The sequence below is a fragment of the Leptonychotes weddellii genome, unplaced genomic scaffold (genome assembly GCF_054177405.1).
Source record: "Leptonychotes weddellii isolate Sample4059 unplaced genomic scaffold, ASM5417740v2 HiC_scaffold_12391, whole genome shotgun sequence".
NCBI classification, from domain to species: Eukaryota; Metazoa; Chordata; class Mammalia; order Carnivora; family Phocidae; genus Leptonychotes; species Leptonychotes weddellii.
Genome location: NW_027702610.1, coordinates 1 through 6,275, shown reverse-complemented (window position 1 = coordinate 6,275; position 6,275 = coordinate 1). Strand labels below are relative to the sequence as shown.

At 40.1% G+C, this 6,275-nt stretch overlaps 1 long non-coding RNA gene across 1 annotated transcript; it reads left to right on the top strand.

The window, feature by feature from the left end:
- The first annotated feature begins 417 nt into the window (after positions 1 to 417).
- On the top strand, positions 418 to 6,045 carry LOC145718230 (uncharacterized). The gene is made up of 2 exons (XR_014141667.1): positions 418 to 978; positions 5,278 to 6,045. It is a non-coding gene; the product is annotated as an uncharacterized LOC145718230 (long non-coding RNA).
- Positions 6,046 to 6,275: the final 230 nt, after the last annotated feature.

Below are 6,275 nucleotides of genomic sequence, written 5' to 3'. Positions count from 1 at the left end.
CACCTCCCAGAGACCTCTTAGAGCTCTCACAGGTAGGGATTCCCAGGGAGGGAATGTAATAACTTCTGGAGTATGAATGTGTGAGTGAAAGTGCAGTCTGATCTGGCTTGCTCAAGCGGATTGATTCTGTGACTCCACGGGCAGGCACCCTTAAGGTCCCCAGAAGCCTACAGAGTCTATGTGGGCCCATCTGTGATTCCATGGTGAAAGGCATACAGTCTATGGTGGCATCTGAATAGTTTCTGATCGTAAGTCACAACACTGAGACTGCTACAGTTAAGCCTCACCTAAGCTCTTTCGGGACACAGCCAGATGGGCATCTGATTGGTCTTCTCACCTCAGGAGGCACCCCCCCTTTGTCTGTCTCTGCCACCGCACATGGGGACATCACCATGGGGTCAGGGCAGAGTAAACATCTCCTCCTACCACTCTGAGAACAGGAAATGAGGGATAAGCAGCCTGGTGACTCATCTTAACTTTTCTTACATTTGAGTGTCATTTACAGGAATATAGGTTTCTAATGACCCACATGTAAGTCTGCTGGAGTTCTAATGTTGGAACTCCTTCCATCTACTGACATTTGTAACAAAAACTCAATTATACTTTTGCTATAATCTTTCATTTTGATTAAATACTTACAGGAAGGAAACTGTTTATTTTCTCTGACTAATGAAATCGAAAGTTAAGAGCATCGGAGGGAGGTGTCTCAAAATTGTGTTGCAACTTCTCTCTCCGGGGGACAGCGCAGTTTGAGGAAACCAGCACCAGTGAAGTTTTCAGTGACTCTAAGCAGTGCCATCTGTGCTTGTTATCTTTCAAAATACTTCTTTTTCCTCTGCCCTTCAGGAGATTATCATATCCTGCAGTTCAGTCTCTGGAGCTTTGTTGATTTATCTTCCTCCTCAAGCAAAATAAGCAGTGATTCCTGCATTTCTGAAGAAGACCTCAGGATCCAGACTCCTGGAGATTTTCAGCAAGGTGAGGCCCTGTGGGCTTTCTGTAGACAGCTGTGGGCCCCTGTTGGCTAAGCACAAAACAACCAGGGGGCTTCGGGTATGAAGAATTGGATGGGGCGGGGGTGGGGGGGAGGGGGGCTGGTATCAACTATAGTCGGAGACATGAAAACATTAGTAGCTTGATTCTAATCCTTTAATACTTAGACAAGGAACAGACATGTTTATCCCACCACACCCGACACCTGAACGAAGGGAGATGCATTTTGACTATAGAAGACATTAAAATTTATTTTATTATCACTAAGCCATTCTCCATGGGCCCAGTGTGGATTTGAGAAGGCCTGATCATGGTTTATTGGTTATATTTAGAAAAAGCATTTGGTTTTCTTCCCTAGGTGGTGTCCAGGAAACTCTTGGTGGCCTTGGTAGAGTTCTGGGCAGAAGTCAAGTTAGGGGCATGAGGAAAGTATCAGAACATAATATTAAGTAAAAAATACATCTGGGTTTAAGGCTGCATTGTATGGTCTTATCCTGATTTTAGAAAACACTCACACACACATACATGCACAGAGTAGAAAAAGTTTCACTTCCCCAGACAGTTATGCAAAAACATGACTTCTTTACCTCTCTTAAGACAGTTTAAGTTTTTTTTTAAGATTTTATTTATTTTTTGACAGAGAGAGACAGCAAAAGTGGGAACACAAGCAGGGGGAGTGGGAGAGGGAGAAGCAGGCTTCCTGCCGATCAGGGAGCCCGATGCGGGGCTTGACCCCAGGACCCTGGGATCATGACCTGAGCCGAAGGTAGACGCTTAACGACTGAGCCATCCAGGTGCCCCATGACAGTTTAATTTTTATATTATACTTCAGACTATACCACCAGAGCTTTTATTTCAGTTCCTTTTAACATACTGTCTGCCTTCCTGAAAATTACTGATTTTTTTTTCTAGTGGCAAAGTATAGGGGAGGGGAAGGGAGAATCAGTTACAAATAGACTTTCAGAATTGTTGAGCAATTTTCTGTATGGTCTGTATAATAATATTCTGTATGTGCTTGATTAGAGTATGAGATTTTTAATGCTGATTTCAGAATTTTATGTATGTTACATAAACCTTGTTAATTATGTTTATTAATGTTAGTCCTATTTCCTAAATCTCTGCTGAATTTTTTTACCTTGTTTATTTAGTAATTAAGAGATATGCTAAAATCTCCTACCATAAAATTGTGAGGTTTTTGTCCTGTAGTTCTCTCAAATTTATATATACAATAATATAATATATATTATATATGTAATTATGTATATATGTACACATGTATATAAAATGTGTTTGGATGTGTGAAGAGAAACATGCTACATAATACTACAAATATAATTTTTATATAATATGTAAATCATGTTATAAAATATAATATGTAATAGTATAGCATTATAAAGGAATATAAAGTAACAATAATATATATTTACTATTAGCAGGTAAATACATAGTTACAACTGTTTTGTTTCCCTAGGAGGTCAGCCTTTGTCATTGTGTTGCATTCTGGTGATACCTTTTATCTTCAGGTCTATTTCTTTTTTTTTTTTTTTTTCCTTCAGGTCTATTTCTTTTTTTTTTTTTTTTTTCTTCAGGTCTATTTCAAGCTACACTAGTACAGATAACTGGTTTTCTTTTAGTTACTCTTTGCATGATAAAATATTTTTCTTTCATTTTCCCACCTTTAAGTAATATTTTCTTAACAACTCTATTGGCAGATTTCATAAATGCAGTTTTTTTTTTTTCCGTAAATGCAATTTGACTAAATTTGTCACTTAACTGGTTAGGCCATTTAAGTATATGTTGATGATTAACATGTATGGTTTTGTTTCTGCTATCCTCAATTACATTTATGACATTTCTATATTCTCCTTTCTTGTACTTCTGTTCTTGCTTATTTCTTTATCTTACCCTTGAAGACAAATACTTTAGTGAACTGCCTGCCCTGTTCACTGTCCTCCCTCCCTCCACCATGTTGTTGTGCTTCCTGTCTCTCGTCTTCAGTCAGAGCTGTATTTATGTGGAAGACATAGGCACACCTCATCAAGCTCAGTTCCTGCTCTTACTTACCTTTGAGCTTGCAGTATTTCTTGGCTCTATATGTTATTTTTAGTATCGAATATTTCCTCCAATAGATGTTTACATATAGGTCTTTGTCTTACAAACTACCAAGGCCTTGAATATCAGGGAATAGTTTTTGAGGCCCTCACATTTAAATATCATCTTGGCTAGATTAAAATTCACCTCTTAAAATCATTTTGCCCTCAAGATAGGGAGACAGTACCTCTTCTTTTTTTTTTTAAAGATTTTATTTATTTATTTGAGACAGAGAGAATGAGAGAGAGAGAGCACATGAGAGGGGGGAGGGTCAGAGGGAGAAGCAGGCTCCCCGCCGAGCAGGGAGCCCAATGCGGGACTCAATCCAGGGACTCCAGGATCATGACCTGAGCCGAAGGCAGTTGCTCAACCAACTGAGCCACCCAGGCGCCCGACAGTACCTCTTCTGATAGCCCTGGGGCTACATATGTTTTGAAATTCAGAATTGGGGCATTTTAGAAAGGCTATTTAATATGCCTACTTTAAATACTCTAATACTGGACACCGTAGTGGGATCTGGATCATTACTTTAAAATCAAACACACTAATATTTTAGCAATAAAACATATGAATGTTCACATTTGAGTGGAATGAATAAAGATTATATATAGCCTCCTGTCACCTTATATCTGGTTTTATTTTGCAAATAAATTATGTTGTCACAGACACAAAACACAAAAATTTTATTTTAAAAATTATTTGGTTTTTAAATCAGTATGGAATTTGGACAAGTACTGTATGAAAATCACCCTATTTCCTGTGGTGGGCAGCTTTGCTGTTGAACATCAGTTTCAATCTGATCCTTGAATCTTTACAGGTGATCTACTCTTTATCTCTGGAAGCTTTCAGAGTTTTTACTTTGTTTTTAATAATCTTCAATTCCCCTATAATATATCTTGAGGATTTATCCTTCACCCTATGGACCTTATCAATCTGGGAGTGTTCACATTTTCTCAAGAAAGAATAATTCACAGCCCTGGGAATTTGAACATGCTAATTATACAAAAAGTACACAAACACACGGACCCTAAATGAACAGAAAATTGGAATTCCTACCATGTACTGAGTGCCATCAAGGAAGTACATAAGGTGCTAAAGAGGCCCAGAGGAGTGACACCCAGTCCCAGATTCTGGGGGCTTTCAGAAGACAAAACCTCAGTGGAATCTTGAAGGCTATAAGGAGGTAGTTGGGGGAAGAAAAGTGAGACTCGCCCTTTAGGAAGCAGAGAGGGAATTAGCCAAGTCATGAAACATGGAAAAGCAAGGTGTGTTGTATATTTCTGGAGCATATGACATACAAAATGCAAAAGTTACAGATGTAAAAAAGATGCAGAGTATTCAAGGCTTTCCAAGCTAGGCTAAGGAGCAAGACATTTTTCAAAACCAAAATGAGGAACTATTGGAGGATGTCATGTGGGATAGAAACGTGGCTCCCTAGAAGGATATCTGGCTCTCCAAAAAGAACTGATAAGAGGAATTCAGCCTAGAAGGGTAAAATCAAGCAACTATTGAAATAATTCCAGACAATAAATGCTGGGTTCCTGCTTTAGCAAGAAAGTAGAACTCCAGCAAAAGGACTACTAAATAGTGCTGGCCAATCAGGGCTGTGATTCTGCACAAGAGAGCAAGGGGAGCAGGACACAGAGGACACAGAGAACATGGTCCAAGCCCCAGGGAGAGAGGATGCAAGAAGGGCTGACTAGGGAAGGGTCAGGTGTGCTGGGCAGGTACCCAGCGGGGAAGACAGTCACCAGGGGTGAGAAGCTGCAGCCCACTCTGCATATGGGCTCTTTCAGGCAGAGTGGGTGGCAGAGTCCGGAGCCAGCAAGCAGACATCCAGGGAGAGACTGCAGCCCCAACACAGGATGGGAGGAGGGAGCGAGCGAGTGGGGACTCTGACGCCCTACAGCCCACACTCCACATAAGGCAGCAGCAAGGCCTCTTTCCAGATCTCCTGCCATCATACCCACCCCCAACCCAAGTCAACTATCATTATTAGAAGGAAAGAATTTCTTAAAAGTCCTGAATACAACAGTTCTCAACTCACAGTGACACACCTGGAAATTAAGTTCCTCTTTGTCACACACACTCAAGGACAACACCATGACATGGGCCACTCACTCACATAGACACAACCAGACTTTAAATCATCTGGAGAAAGGTATAACACTGTATGATATTTTTCTCTTGCAGGCTCAGCCACACCTGAAGAGATGGGGAGTGAGTATAAGAGAATTATTCTGCTGAAAGGATTACAGCCCATAGACAACTACCAGTTTAGCATGGTTAAGTCCCTACTGGCCTGTGATTTGAGACTGACTACAAAAATGCAAGAAGAATATAACAAGGTCAAGATTGCTGACCTAATGGAAAAGAAGTTCCGGGGGTCTCTCTGTGTGGACAAGCTAATAGATCTATTCAAGGACATGGAAGGACTTGGAGACATTGTTAAAACTCTTAAAAATGAGAAGAAAAAAGGTAATGGACAGGAGCCCTAACTGTCAGGGTCTGGGCCCCCACATCCAGCAGAGCCCTGGTGTTGGCACACCTGAGAGATCCGTTTCTCAATTTCCAACTGGGTAGCTGAGAATGAGATGGCCCTTCAGAACACCAACAAGTTTACAACTTAGATAATTCCTTTCCTACAAAGAGGTCCACTGTATTTTACAGGGTGTATTTTGGGGGTGCCAGTAAAGAAAAAAGCAGAAAGAGTTGACAAGAAAGGCAGAGACTTCTACATATTATGAAGGTTGATCAAGGACAAAAAAATTAGGAAAAATTGTGAGATTTAAAAATACTTCATTCAGTTCATATGCTGCTCTGTTACAATATTTACTCCATCATTACTATATTCTTTAGCAACAAATATGAGGCAATGCTTAAAGAAAAAGCCAACTCTCAGGGATGTGAAGAATTTGCCTCTTCTAAAATCACTGGATCCTAAAAACTTTGTTGTTGTTGTTTTGTTTTGAATCCTAAAAACTTTTTAAAACATCAAGTCCAGTATCACCAATTTGTCACATCACCAATTAGATCAGATTTTCTTTCTCTGGTTTCTGTAATTCAAACAGACCTTCCACAGGAGTTAACCCACCAATTGCATCATGAAAACTGCAAATCCTTTTTTTTAAGATTTTATTTATTTATTTGATAGAGAGAGAGAGGGAGAAAAGCGGGGGGGGGGGGGGGGG